Genomic DNA, 16,432 nt, shown 5'->3' with positions numbered 1-16,432 from the left:
AAAGGGTGTTCCACTAGCCAACCGAGGCTTTGGATTAAAAAAATACTATGATTGTGGAAAAATTTAAGTATATACAAAAATACAGGGATAGGATAATAAGCAAACACATACATCTCACTGAACCTCTAAATAGCAAAATATGTTTTATCTTTACCTTTTCTCAACTCCCCATACTCTTACCTTGGTTATTTTGCAATGAAAAAACAGGTGATATATGATTTCTTCTCTACAGTTTTTCTCTAGCTTTATGTGAAATAGAAGGGCTTTTAAAACAAGTATAATCAAATATAATTAGCTTACCAGAAATTAACAGTATCAGTCCGTTTTCAAATTTTAGGAGTTTAAACATTAATAATTATGTATTAATTAAGGCTTTTATAAGGGAATCCTCAATCCTTGAAAAATATATACACTAAAAGAAGACATCCAGGCAGTTTGTTTATTACGCTTGGTCTCTGGGTGAAAATAGTCTCTCTAATATTCACAGCTATACATCTGCCATTACATGGCTTTGGGATTCAAATTTATAAATTCTATGTGATCTAAGAATAAGCAGTCAGCAAAATGAACATTTAGAATCATTTGCACGCTGAAAATACTGCCAGAAGGATCCATCTTTGACTGAGGACACACAGGATTTCTATGGATACAACCACCAACACATAAGTTCACAATCCAAATTGCAAAACACACAAGGAAGCTTCCAATATCAGCATAGTGAATGTCAGAAAATACAGCAACATGATGTAAATCTAAGGTATTCACATAGTAAGATTTTCAGATACAGACTCTAAGATCAGTATGTATAAGTGATTAAATAAGAGGGATTAAAAAATACAAGTTACTGTCAAACAATATACCAGTAAGACTTAGACTTGAGATAAGTAAATCCAAAAAGTGAAAAATATAATATAACCATTGTAATTAAGACCTCAATATGTGTGGTAAATAACATAAAATATAGCTGTTACAATATAAGAGGTAATTAGAAAGTTGGAGTATAAAACTGAACAAATTATACTATGATTCAAGATGGAAAATGTGACAGGGGCTTAAGAGAGATAATTATGGAGAAATACACCCATCACATATCATGTAAGGATTCCAAAGGAGAAAATACAGTGAAAAGAGAGAAGATATTTATTTGAAGGTATGGATATAGTTGGAATTTTAAGGGACTCCCCAACAAATGACATATTCTTTTCAATCTGGCCCTGAAAAATTTTACAATATAATTATGTAAGTAAAATATCAATTTATTATTGATAGAGAATATTTTGAATAATGTAACTTAGTGTGAGAAACAAATTAACTTACGAATGAAACTTTAGAATTGTTCAGAAATACTGACACATCAACAGTCAGTGTCTTACCATGTAATATTGTGAAGTAAAACTTGCAGATTAAAAAAAATAGTAAGAAACTTCTCAAAAGAACAAAGTCAATAATGATCATGTCATGGCCAGGTAGCCTTCCTAAATTTACCTGTCATATAAGTAAGTCATTCCACATTGTCTGAGGGCAAGTGAATTAAGGGACGAAGAGATACACAAAGTTATACAGATTGAGGTTATTTCATGTTTTTACAAATTCAGATGATAGGAGACAAGGGCAAATAATCTTACAGAATTGATTAAAGATAGGATAAAACTCCCAAGCAGGATACTTAGACACAAATCCACATCAATACATGTTGGAGTGAAATTACAAAGCATCAGAAACAAAAAGGTTATGTGAAAAACACACAGAGAGGAAAAACAAATTACATAAACCAACAACCCCCCCCCCCCAGAATTTAGAATAATAGTAGACTTCTCAGTAGCCAAACTGGAAGCCAGAACTCAATGACATAGTAACTAAGTATCTGAGAGAAAATAGTTACCAGCATATAATTTTATACTTATCTGAATTACTATTCAAAAAATAAGGGCATGTTAAATTTTTTTTTTCAGACAGTATACTTGAGGGTGTTCGCCTCTTACACAGTTTCATTACAGAATTTTTAAAGACTGATTATATGATATATAGAAACATTGAACATTAAAATAAAGGACTGAGGTACAAGACTGAATTATGTGTAGGGATATAGAGAAATTTGTGAGTAAATGTAAAATGTTTGACTGCAACAATAGTGATATAATTTAGATCTTATTGAAATAATATGTAACTAAGATGTCAGGAAACCAGTAAACATAATGTAGACCACGGTCAGTCTGTCAGGGAGACAGGGGTCGCTTGCATGTAAATATATTAGCAGAAATAAAAATTAAAATAAAGTATAAATTGAAAAAATAGTAGAAAGGAAAAATCCAATTAACAGTAAAAGAAAAGAAAAAGGGGCGCCTGGGTGGCTCAGTTAAGTATCTGACTTCAGCTCAGGTCATCATTTCTCTCTGTTAGTGAATTCGAGCCCCACGTCTGGCTCTGTGCTGACAGCTCAAAGCCTGAAGCCTGCTTCGGATTCTGTGTCTCCCTCTCTCTTTGCCCCTTCCCGCTCTCTCTCAAAATAAATATTTAAAAAAAGAAAAGATAGGAAGAGAAGAGAGGAGGAGAGGAGAGGAGAGGAGAGGGGAGGGGAGGAGAGGAGAGGAGAGGAGAGGAGAGGAGAGGAGAGGAGAGGAGAGGTAAAAGAAAAAGAAGGAAAGGAAAGGTAAAAGAAAAAGAGTTTAAGGCAAAGAGAAAAGAAACACTTGAATAACCCAAAAAAGAAGCAGGAAAGAAGCAATAACAACAACAAAGGCTAAACCAAAAGCTCACTGCGAATTGTAACCAAATAATGTAGTGTATAATGTTAAATGTGAATGGGCTAAATGTCCTAGTAAGAAGATCCCTGTCTTATGTAAAGCAATATAGTAACTCAATGCATTGCTTATAAAGACCTTTTCTCTCCACTTAAGTAGGTAACTAGAAATTTTAAAAATGGACAACAAATGCATTATTACATAATTAAGTAAAAGTAGCATTGACATTGGTAAGATTTTGTCATATTTTCCCACAGATAATTCCCTACAGGTACTTTAGGTCATATTAGTATACTTTTTCACATCATAATATGCTTCTAGATTTTTCAATTATTGTTTTATCAAAAAATAGTTTTTGTGCAACTTTTTATGTTTGTACAAGTAACCATGCAAAATGTAGTAGGACCCAGGGAAAGATAAAACTATTCTAAATTATTATTTCTTTTTTAGTGTATTTCATTTATGTTTGTCCTTACATTAATTTCTAAGTCTGTTTTTTTTTTTTGTTTAATTTGCATTGATCCAGTGAAATTTAATCAGTTCAATTTGAATACATTAAAACCCTTCATAGGACTGCACGTATCTGCCATCTATCATATCTGATTTGGAACCTATTTTCTATCTCCTATGTCTCTACTTACCACTTTGAAGATATGGAATCTTGTTATAATTTTTGTGCTAAAGTCCTTGTGTTAATTCTTACATCTGTTTAAGTTCTAAGTCAGTTTTGATCAATTTCTTATCTCCTTTTAATGGGTTGAATTGTCCCACTTCTTTGCATGTCTAGTCATTTTTTATTGAATTTTAGACATGAATTGTACTTTACCATGTGCTAGGTGTGTTCTAATATTCCCATAAATATTACTAAGCTCTATTTTGGCACGTAATTATTTAGAAGGAGTTTGATCCTTTTGGATTTTGCTGTAAGGTTTCCTAGGTTGGACTAGGTTTGTTTAGGCTGGACTAGAACACTGTTCAGGCTAGGACTAATTATACCTCATTGTTGAGTCATGGCCCTTCCAAATAATTTACCCAATATTCATGTGGTCTGGATGAGGAGAGACGCACCCTTCTTGGCCAGTGGGAGGATGGAGTACTATTTAACCTAATCCTTTTATGTGCTTTTTTCGTGGCCTTGAGTAATTTCTTCATATACATATTTCTGTCCTGTGGCCTGGAAACTCTCTTAGGCAGTCACCTGGAACAATCATAGGGGTCACTTCATTTTTTTCCCATTACTACGGATCACTGGCTTTATTACTTGATCTCCATTATTTTGAAAACCATTGTTTCATATATTTATTTTTCATTGTTTCATGCAAGAGGGTGTACCCTATCTTGGCCAGCAGCCTAAATCGTGATTAGTCTGAATAGCTGATTTTTATCTTGTATTCTCATTAGTTCAATGATTTGACAACTCTAATGTAAATCAGTCATATTTATTACACCATAGCTAAGTTTAAGGTGATGTAATTGTTATGCAAAAGAGAGAATCAATGCAAGGGTAATTGGGCAATAAAATCTATATAACGTGACCACCCTTAGTTTTAGAAGATGATGTAAACGGAAGATTTAAAAAATGGGTATCAAGGTTACTGGAGTGTCAGGAAGAGGTGCTTTTCAGTGGAAGATGTTGAGTGCCTTGCTAGGCATAGCTCATATGACGCGACAAAGGAGCGTCCATTTGAAGAAAACACAACAGGGGTTAACATGGATGTCCAAAGCACCTGAAGGAGTTTGGAACACTTTGCTGTTTCCCAAAAGTGCCTTATAGCGTCTAAATCATGCTTTGCCTTATGCTATTTTCTCATTCTGGAAGGATCCATGTCATCTGCCCCATTATTCTGTGTCAAATTCTAGACAAATTCAAATGTCACTTGTTTAATAAAAATGCTTATAATTACCTCTATTGAGTACTTTTCATTTATCTTGTATTGTAGGTACTGGTGAACTTTATTGTCTACTGCATGGTTATTACCTTGAGAGACAGGTCATGTGTTAGATTATTTTGCATCCCTTATGGTAGTGGTTTTAACTATAGTATTTTGATAATTTGATTACTTTGAATTCACTGATTGCGCAGTGTTTCTTACATGATTGATTGGGGCTCCTAGGAGGCTCAGTCGGTTGGGTGTCCGACTTCGGCTCAGGTCATGATCTCACGATCCGTGAGTTTGAGCTCCGTGTTGGGCTCTGTGCTGACAGCTCAGAGCCTGGAGCCTGCTTCGGATTCTGTGTCTCCCTCTCTCTGTGCCTCTCCCCTGCTCATGCTCTCTCTCTGTCTCAAAAATAAATTTAAAAACATTAAAAAATTTAAATGATTGATTAATAAAAATTTAACCATTTAGAGATTCTGAATGACTTACCTCATGCAAAAAGTGAGTTGAAAAAGATTCAACTTTAATGTTATTACAATATTCTTTTATGTACATTATTTTTAAAATGTTTTTTAGTTTATTTATTTATTTTTGAGAGAGAAAGAGAGAGCATGCATGCAAAAGAGGGAGGCTCAGAGAGAGGAGAGAGAGAGAATCCCAAGCAGGCTTCGCACTGGCAGCGCTGAGCCCTATGCAGGGCTTGAACTCACGAACCGTGAGACCATGACCTGAGCGGAAACCAAGAGTCAGAAGCTTAACCGACTGAGTCACCCAGGTGCCCCTATGTACATTATTTTTGATTACTAAAATGTGAGATCAAGGGATGGGGCTTTATTGATCACTAGGCAGATGCCAGTTAACTTCAATTTGTTATATATGTGATGCAGGCAAACTGCAATGCAATTCAAATTCATTTCCCATGTACGACAGGAAAAAAATGCCATTTTTTTCAGGAGCTAGGAGGAGATACTCTACAAGTTGAGATAAATGATTATAATATTTTTTCTTACTTCATAAATACCTTAATATCATTCAAACTCTGTCTGCATTTCACTGACATTTCCTACAAATTGTAAGTAGTAAAACAAATAAAAAATAAGTGAATTAATTGTATTATGCCACATTATTAGCAAATTGTTCAGGGCTAATAAAAATAGCATTTAGGATATAGTAAACTAATACTGTAGGCAGCGAAAACAATGTAGAAAGTTAGTGAATTTTGGGTGGAAAATGTAGACTGCTTCAGGAAACAAAGTAGAAAAGCTGTAGCATTGGACTGAAATGCGGACTAGACAGAATTATGTTAATGCAGTCATTCCAAGAATTTTTTTCTCTTGGAAACTCACAGGGAAAATAGATGTACCTCATAGCTAACTTTCATTCCAAATCACCAAACAAAACAAAACACCCAGAACCGTAATAGTAAGCATCCCAAACCATCAGAGCCCTGCTCTTTTTATCATTAACATCTGTATTGGAGTTAAGCTCAACAATTCTTAGCTGTAAACTGAAAATATACTGGGGACCAGCATATTTCTTTCTACCTTTTGAATTTTAGTTCAATCAGTACTACCAGGAAATTCAATAAAATGAAAGTTAGTGTGAGAAGAAATCATTCAAAGGAAACAGTATTACTCAAACGCTATCCCAATTTCTTTTTATTTAAATCACAATTCAGTTGGTTTTCAAGGAACCAAATTTTAAAATCATACTTTTTCCTTCAGACTTCAGATGTCATCCTTTACCTTACCTTATTTCGTTGTATTTCAGATTACATTTAATCTTCTTTTCTCTTAATCTTATAATTGCAAGTAATCAATTTAAAAACATATCTAGTAGAATAGTGCTTAAATCTATATTCTAGTTCTGTATAATTACCACCTAATAAAAGTTGTGCCTTTAAGCATATTTTGAAGACTCTCCAAACCTCACTTCCTTCATCTGTTAGATGGAGTTAAGCCAGATGATCTTTAAAACTGCTAGACTAGAACTTTGATATACGTTTTTGAAACAGTATATTACTTTGGGGAGTTTTCACTTGCAATACACCAGTGATCTATTAAGTAAAACATAATAAAAGTGTACACATTCTCCTAGCTTACAGAATTTGGTAACCGTGGCAGAATCCATGATGATGCCAGAACATGTTTATGAAAAACAGAAAATGCAAATTCTGGGCATTGAGAATTTGGTGAATAGCCCAGGCTCCGTAATTGTTAGGCAGTTAGTCAGACCTGAGGGGGGAGGGATAAAGCAGGTGCTGGCCACCTTAACCCCCTGCCCCCACCTTGTGCCCTCTGGCCACACCTTCAGAGCCACTTCCAAGAGCCAAGGTGGCTTCCAAGAGCTGAGCATGTGCACAAAGGTTGCGATTTGTTCTTAACTACCTTTAAGGTCACAACAGAAGCTCATTAGACACTCATACAATACATAAATAAATACAATTATTGTTTAAAAATTTTTTTTACATTTATTTATTTTTGAGAGACAGAGGGAGACAGAGCACAAGTGAGGGAGGGGCAGAGAGAGAAGGAGACACAGAATCCGAAGCAGGCTCCAAGATCTGAGCTGTCAGCACAGAGTCCGATGCGGGGTTCGAACCCACAGACCGCGAAATCATGACCTGAGCCAAAGTCGGACGCTCAACCGACTGAACCACCCAGGCGCCCCATAAATAGATACAATTATAACAATGCATCGTGAGCAGGTGCATGAGCAGAGGCCACGATGTTATGGACACAAAGCAGGCTTAAAAGGATGCAGCTAGAGCTTTTCGGTCACTGGTGCCCTCACTCCAGTTCCCCACGTGACCGTCGTCATATATATTTAATTAATTTTGGACGAAGTTTACATGTTTCCTGGTACTTAAAAATAAAGCACGTTTGTCAGAAAGAAAAATCAGAGCCTTTGCACATGTTGCTATTTACAAAACCCCACCAAACATAGTTAAGAGCAATGGAAGGCATCGGAATGTTCTTTATGGGACTTCATGCTTGGTCATTATACAGCAAATCTGTATAAAAATGGAATATACAAAGAGATTTTAAATAATTTACCTCTCTTTTGTATCTGTGCCCTCACAGCATCCTTGCCTACACACATCCTTGCCTGAAAGCACATTGCTCACTACCTGGCTTGTAACTACTATAGGGCCGTTTCTCCTCCTCGCTGGACTTGAGGGCAGGGACCGTCTCTTTTCATTTTTGTTCAGTCTGTACCTGGGGCTGTTCTCGGCCTGTACCAATACAATTTACAAATACGTGAATTTGTATTTACATTTTCCGTTGTCAAGAATGTTGTCGGGTAATTATGTAATTAAGGCTATTGTGGAATCCACTGGATACCATGCTTAACTGCATAAAGAGCATCCGTCTTTCTGTAACTTGAGAGCGCACATTGATGCCCTCCTTGCGGTCTAGATCTTGCTTACCACCCTGGAGCTCCATCTGTTAAATTTTCTTGCTCATTTCCCCAGGAGAAAGGAAGATAATGTGTGATTCATTACCCTCCATCACTTCCCAGCACAGAACTAATCTCTCAATTACCCATAATACAAATGGCGCTGTGTGACTCCCCTCGTAATACGCTGTACCATTTATCTCGGGAGGATCTAATGGGGGACCAGGAGTTCTGCTGCCAAGACTGCTGGGTAAATTTCCTTAAGTAGATTTAGGAAGCTGCCAGTCTCTCTTGTCGGTACCTGAATTATGTTATCTGTGATAATCTAGATTTATAGAGCCGTGGATATCAGTCTTAAAATCCTGAAATTTATGTTATGTGTATGTGTGTGAACCATGACAGTGTATTATAAGAAGATAATAAACATCCAACTGGCAACTTCATATTTTAATGCACTTTTTTTAAAAAGAACTTCTCAAACTTGCTATTACATATATTTTCTAGTCTATCATTCTACCTTTCTTAATAAACTAGAATATTCATATGAAAAGAAACATCCCTTCTACTATGTGGTTATCTAGTGTTACAGCTTGTATAGGAAAGGCAAGGCAAATGCGTCTTTCCATTTATTTAACCATATTCAAAATGATTTGCTAGTGTCAGTAGAAATACATCCTTGGGGACATGAAATTTTTTTCAATTGTCATAGTAGCTTTATCCACAATAGCCAAGAGCTGGAAATAAGTCAAATGCCCATTCATAGAATGGTGAAGTAGATTGTGTTGTATACATGCAGTGGAATATTGTACAGCAATTCAACGAAATAACTAGCAGTAGCACAATAGTATGGTTCAATCTCAGAAATACGACATTGAGTTAAGGAAGTCAGACAAAAAATACATGCTGTATGTTTCCACGAATGTAAGGTTATAAGCAGATAAAACTAATCTCTGGGAACAGCAGTTAGCTTAGTAGTTACCCCTTGGGTCGGATAATTCTGCGTGGCCTGTGGAGTCTTCGGGAGCGTAGGGAACTTTCTGTTGCCTCACCTTAATACTTCCTCGTCAAACTGTTCACGGAAGGTTTCTGTGCTAGAAAGTATGCAAAGTATTACATAATTGTAAACTGTTATACTTCATATAATGGCTAATAACATGAACACACACGTGCATTCTCGCCAGAGTTATTGTTGTTATTGACCTTCAAATTGTCTGCCCAAGTTGTTCCTATGTCTTTTTTTTTTTTACTTTAAGTTTTGTGCTTAAAATTATTTTTTTTATTTGTTTATCTCCTGTGTCTTTTTTACACTAGCATGGTAGTTTTTAATTGCTTCATTGCTGTTTGATATGATATTCTAGACACATCTTGAATATTTCCTACCCCAAACTTGAAATCAACGGTTTCCCAAATAGCATATTTTGTAAGTAAGAGGTGACATTTTGGAATATCATTTTATAATCTTGGAGTACTTATTTTTATTGGGTTGATCATTGTTGCAATATGATTTCAGTTTAAAAAAAAACGTATATTTAATACATACATCTCAGCATTAATTCATATATTTGACTACAAACTTAATTCTAAGAATTTGTACTTAACCGTTTATATTTTATTTACCTCTTCTCCTGTGATAACAATCCTATTGGTAAGCCTTTGACTTTTTCCCACTTTTTGCTACTGTGGATAATGTTCCCATTACTTCTTTAATAAGTGCAATGAATCTTCACTGCCCGTGTATGTAGTCATTATGAAAATCTCTCCTTTATAACATTTGTAACTCTTTATGTACTTAATGCTCACCATGAGTCCTTATGCCAATGTATCTCTGGTTGTTTCTGTTATCTGAAGTTTTTTATAAAACACATTTCTCAGAAACAGTTCATTGATTTATTTCACGCTGGTAACTACCTATATACGTGATATTTGAAAGTAATTTGACTGAATATAAAATCCTTGGGTGACTTTGTCTTTTCTTTTATAATTTATTTTATAGAGTAAGAATCAATTATATAAAGCTGTGTTACACTGCATTATTTACCCCCTTAAATGCATGCATGTACATATATGTATATGTATATATATACATGCATATATATGTATAATTTTTAAAATTTTGCCAAAGAATATGTTAAATATTTATTTTAGATAGGTCTCAATCATTGCACAAAATTTTATTTTTCCTCAAAATTGCTACTTAATTCAAAACATTCTCCCAAAATTTGACAATATTGTTCCATCCCTTTCCAGCATCAGCAGGGCTCATGCAGTCTGATGCCAATCCTACCATTTGCCTCTCTGTGAGAACTGTCTACTTTTGTTACCATTTTTCTCTATGAAGCTTTTGTCACTTTTCTTAGCGAACTCTGTTCTGAACATTGACTATTATGTATCTAGATGTTTTATATTTATCTTTCTCTAAGTTGATTAGCTCCTTTAATTTTAGTATTTCTATCTATTCCAATGATAAACGTACCCAATGTATATTGACCTTTCTGAATTGATTGACCCCATAATTCTAGAGTTCTACATATCTCTTCTGTATTTGTTTGGCTTTTTCTTCCGTTTCTTTTCTTTTTTTATCCATCTACTTTTTTTCCGTGAAGGTCACATTTAAAATTTTCGTGATTTCTGGATATTTTTCCACGGGTGTGGGATTCTATTTCATTTCTGAGGATACATACATATATATTAATGTTTATTTACTAATTTAGACAGAGGGAGAGCACACAGTTGGGGGGAAGAGGGAGGGGCAGAGAGAGAGGAGAAGAGAGAGAATCCCAGGTAGGCTCCGTGCCATCAGTGCAGAGCCGGACACAGGACTCGATCTCATGTACTATGAGATCGTGATCAGAGCCAAAATCAAGAGTCAGAGTCGGATGCTTAACTGACTGAGCCACCCAGGTGTCCCAGTTCTTAGGGTATATTCATTACAGTTTAAAAAAATCTTTTTTTTTTTAATTTACTCAACTCCTTTTTTTTTTTAAGTTGTAGTTTATAAATTTGAAGGCTTTCCTACTTGTTATCATACAACCTGTCAGCCATGAGAAAGAGTCCAAGGAATAGTATCACAGTCCCATTAATCACCACTGCACTGAAGAAATGCCCAGAGGTAGCTCTCTAAAATGCTATATCCCTTCCTGCCTCCTGAATCTGGTATTTACAATTCCAAATGCATATTTTTACACATTTAATACTCCTAAGGAAATATTTTAAATTGTGATACATTCTCCAAAAGCAAAAGTTTGGCATGAATCTTTAATCATAGGTAATCCATGGAGCTGCAAACAGATTGTTCCTAAAACCCACAAGGGCTGGAGAATCTTCTTTATATTTAGCCTGGAAGATGTATGCAGTAGCTTGGAAAGATAGAATATAGTCTATCTTTAGTATGGAGTCAGTTTAAAAACGTATTTTTTCTCACATGGAAAAACAGCAAATTAACCACAATGGCTCAGTGCTTTAATTTAGCCTGTTCCTATTTTATCTATGAAAAGAATAAACCTTAAAGATATTTCTCAACACTGAAGCAAATCATATGTTGCATGTGATGCAATTAAATGTAAAATTGCCTACATTGTCTGCAGATATTTTTAAAGGCATAACTTTTAAAATGAAAAGACTTTCGCTTTTGGAGCAGTTAAGTTCATGGAAATATTGAGGAGAAAGTACAGCGAGGCCCATATAACGCCCACCCCATGGTTTCTTCTGTCGTTAACGTCTCGCATTACTATGGCGAATTTGTTAAAAGTTGACGAACCCATATTACTATTAGCAAAAACCTAGCGTTTCTGCTAGGGTTGATTCTGTATTTTCCAGTTCTATGATTTAACAAAGGTGTAATGTCATATATCCACCCTTACGGTATCATACAGGGTAGTGTCCCTGGCCTAAAACTCCCATGCTCCCCCCCCACACCCCCACTCTTCAGTCTAAACCACTGGCAGCCACTTACCTATTTACCCCGTATATAGTTTTACCTTTAGAGAATGTCATATAGTTAGAATTATACCAGCCCGCAGCCAGTTTCTACTGGCTTCCTTCCTGTGGCAGTATTCGTTTAAGGTTACTCCTCAAATGGCTTGAGTGCTAATTTTTATTTACTGCTGAATAATGTTCCATTGTCTGCGTGGACCACAGTTTGTTTATCCATTCACCTATTGAAGGGCATATTGGTTGCTTCTAATCTTTGGTAATTAAGAATAAAGTTACCATAAACATTAGCGCGCAGGGTTTTGCGTGGACCTAAATTTTCGTACGACAGAATGAGCTTGCTGGATCATATGGTAAGACTATGTTTAGCTTGTAAGAAATTCCTGAACTGTTTTCCAAAGTAGCTGTACTATGTTTCTTTCCAACAAAAAAGTTTGCTCCACACCCTTGCCAGCATTTCACGTTGTCGATTTTCTGGAGTTTTCCCATTCTAATAACTGTAGTTGTATCTTCTTGTTTGGAATGGCAACTCCCTGATGCGTGTTGAGCATCTGTTCATATACTTACGTGCGATCTATCTGTCTTACTTCGTGAAGATCTGCTCACATCTTTTGCCCACTTTTCAGCTGGGTTGTATGTTTCCTCATTGCCGAGGTTTTAGGGCTCTTTGTATATTTTGGATAACAGTCCTTTAAGAGATACATCTTTTATAAACTATTTTCTCCCAATCTGGTTGTCTTCTCGTTTATGAGAGTGTCTTTCATATAGCAGTATTTTTCAATTTTGGTAAAATCCAACTTATCCATTATTTCTCTCATGGGTCATGCCTTTGGTGTTGTATCTGAAAGGTTGTAGACAAACCCGAGACCACCTAGATTTTCTCCCGTTGTTTCTAGTTTTATAGTTTTGCATTTCACACTGAGGTCTGTGATCCATTTGGAGTTAATTTTTTTGTGAAGGGTGTAAGGTCTCTGTCTCGATTAATTTTTTGCATATACATTCAAAAATTACATATATATGTGTATATATATATATATATATATGCACACACACATACACATACACACACAACTGTTCCAGCCCCAGTTGTTGAAAAGACAGTGTTTTCTCCATTGTATTGTTTCTGTTCCTTTGTAAAAGGTTAGTTGACTATGGTTTTGTGCATCTATTTCTAGGCTCTGTGTTCTGTTCCACTGATCTATATGTTTATTCTTTAAAACAATTTTTTTAAGTTTATTTATTTTTGAGAGACAGAGAGAGGTAGAGAACAAGTGGGACAGGGACAGAGAGAGAGGGAGACACAAAATCTGAAGCAGGCTCCAGGCTCTGAGATGTCAGCACAGAGCCTGACACAGTGCTCGAACTCAGGAGCCGCGAGATCATCACCTGAGCCAAAGTGGGATGCTTAATAAACTGAGCCACCCAGGTACCCCTAATTGTTTATTCTTTTGTCAATGCCACACTATCTTGATTATTGTAGCTTTTTTTATTAAAAAAATTTAAATGTTCATTTATTTTTGAGAGAGAGACACACACACACACAATATTCAAAGCAGGCTCCAGGCTCCGAGCTGTCAGCAGAGACCCCGACGTGGGGCTCACACCCACAAACCGTGAGATCGTGACCTGAGGCGAAGTTGGACTCTTAACTGACTGAGCACCCAGGCGCCCCGATTATGGTGGCTATATAGTATGTCTTGAAATTGGGTAATGTTGGTCCTCCAACTTGGTTCTTCTCTTCAATGTCATGTTAGCTATTCTGCTTCTTCTGCTTCCCCATAAACCTTTAGAGTCAGTGTATCAATATCCACAAAATAACTTGCTGGGATTTTTTACTGGTCATGTGTAAAATCTATAAATCATGTTGGCAAAAAGCAATGTCTTGAAAATATTGCTTCTTCTTATCCATAAACATGGAATATATTTCTCCATTGATTTTGTTCTTTTTCAGTTTATTTTATCAGAATTTTGTTTTCCTCCTATCGATCTCATACATATTTTATTAGATTACCTAAGTATTTCATATTGTGAGTATGGATGTTAATGGTATTTTGTTTTTAATTTCAAATTCTGCCTGTTTATTTTTTGTATATAGGAAAGCGATTGATTTTTGTATTGCTGCAAACTTGCTAGATCACTTATCAGTTCGAGGAGTTTTGAAATTAATTGTTTCAATTTTTCTATAAAGATAGTCATTTGTGAACCTAGACAATTGTATCTCTTCCTTTTAAATGTGTATACTTTTTCCTTTTCTTGTTCTATTATATTAATTGATTGTATTAATTAGGACTTCGAATACGTTAAAAATGCGTGGTGAAAAAGGACATTCTTGCCTTCTTCTTGATCTTAGCAAGAAAGCTCATAGTTTCTCACCAGTAGTGTGATGTTAACTGTAGATTTTTTATAGATGCTCTTTATCAAGTTCAAGAAGTTCTATTCCTGGTTTACTGAAAGTTTTCAAGATGAAAAGGTGTTTAATTTTGTCAAATGCTTTTCCCATATTGATGTGACTGTTCTTCAGCCTACCGCATTGTAGTGATAGATTAAAATGCCTGATTTTGAAATGGTAAGCCAAGCTCGGAGCCTATGATAAATTCCACTTGGTTGTGGTGCATAATTCACTTTATATATTGTTAGAATCAATTGGCTATTTTTTGCTGAGGATTTTTGCCTCTGTGTTTATGAGAGATACTAGTCTGTAATTTTCTTGTATTGTCTTTGGATTTGATATTGGTAGTAATACTGGCCTCATAAGATGAGTTAGGAAATATTCTCTCTGCTTCTGTTTTCTGCAAAAGCATGAAGAGAACTGGTATAAGTTCTTACTTAAATGTTTGGTAGAATTCAACATGGAATCCATATGGGCTTATTCTTCCATGTTGGGAAAGTTTTAATTATCAAACTTGTGAGCATAGAGGTGTTCATAATATTCCTTTAGTATCATTTTAGTATCCGTGGGATCTGTACCGATAGCCCCTCTTTCATTTCTGATGTCAGTAAATTGTGTTCTTTCTCTTATGTTCTTAGCCTGGATAAAACTTAACAATTTTATTGATCTTTTCAGTAAACGATTTTTGTTTTTATTGATTTTTATCTATTGATTTTTTTTATTTTTAATTTCATTGATTTCTGTTCTACTTATCATTTTTTTCTGTTTACTCTGAATTTAATTTGATCTTTCTTTCCTAGTTTCATAAGGTAGACGCTTAGATTATTGATTTTTATCTTTCTTCTTTTCTAGTATGTGTTTTTGATTTCTTAAGATTTTCCCTAAGCGCTGCTTTTGCTGAATCCCACAACTTCCGATTAGTTGTATTTTCATTTTAATTTAGTTTGTAATATTTTTAATATCACTTGAGAATTTTTTTCTTTAACTCATGTGTTATTTAAAAGTGTGTTATTCAGTCTCCAAGTGTTTGAGATTTCCCAGCTATCTCTCTGTTATTGATTTCTTGTTTAGTTCTACTGTATTCATACAGCATACACTATATGATTTCTGGACTTTTTTTAAAGTGTGTTTTATGGCCCAGAATGTGGTCTGTTCTGGTGAATGTTTCCTGTGAGCTTGAGAAAACTTATACTCCTGTCGTTGGATGAAGTAGTCTATAGATATTAATTATATCCAGTCCATTAATTATGCGTTTGAGTTCAGTTATGTCCTTCGTGATTTTCTGCCTGCTGGATTTGTCCATTTCTCATGGCAGGTGTTGAAATCTTTAATTAAAGTGCCTTAATTTATTTCTCCTTGCATTTCTATCAAGTTTTTCTTCATGTTGTTAGGTGCATATGCATTAAGGAGTGTTACGTGTTCTTGGAGAATCACCCCTTTATCATTATGTAATGCCTGTCTTTGTCCCTGATAATTCTTCTTGTTTTGGTGTCTTCTCTGCCTAAAACTAATATAGTTACTCCAGCTTTGATTAGTGTTCACGTGATATACGTTTTCCATCCCTTTCTTTTTAATCTGTATGTCTCTCTATATTTAAAATGAGTTTCTTATGAACAACATACAGCTGGGTCTTGCTTTTTTTTTTTTTTTATTCTACCTTTGTCTCTTAATTGGTGTATTCAGATGATTTACCTTACAATGATTATCGTTATTCTTGGGTTAATGTCTACTATATTTGTTATTGTTTCTATTTATTTGTGTGTTGTTTTTTGTGTCTATTTTGTTTTCTGCTCTTTTTCTGCCTTTTGTGGTTTTTATTAAGCACTTGTATGGTTCCATTTTTCCTCCATTCTTAGCATTCTCCCAGTTCTTTTTAAAATTTGATCAGTGGTTGTCGAAAGTTCACCATATACATTTGCAACTGATCCGAGTCCACTTCAAATAATTCTAGTCCATCTGCAGATAGTGTAAGTAACTTAGAATAAATTGTTCCCAATTTATCCATTGCATTCCTTGCATTGTTGGTGGTATTCATTTCACTTACACATGAGCTATGGTCACCAAATACATTGTTGTTGTTATTTTGAACAAAATAT

This window comes from Panthera uncia, chromosome F2 (assembly GCF_023721935.1).
Source record: "Panthera uncia isolate 11264 chromosome F2, Puncia_PCG_1.0, whole genome shotgun sequence".
In the NCBI taxonomy this organism is placed as follows: Eukaryota; Metazoa; Chordata; class Mammalia; order Carnivora; family Felidae; genus Panthera; species Panthera uncia.
Note: the sequence above shows the minus strand (reverse complement) of the source record.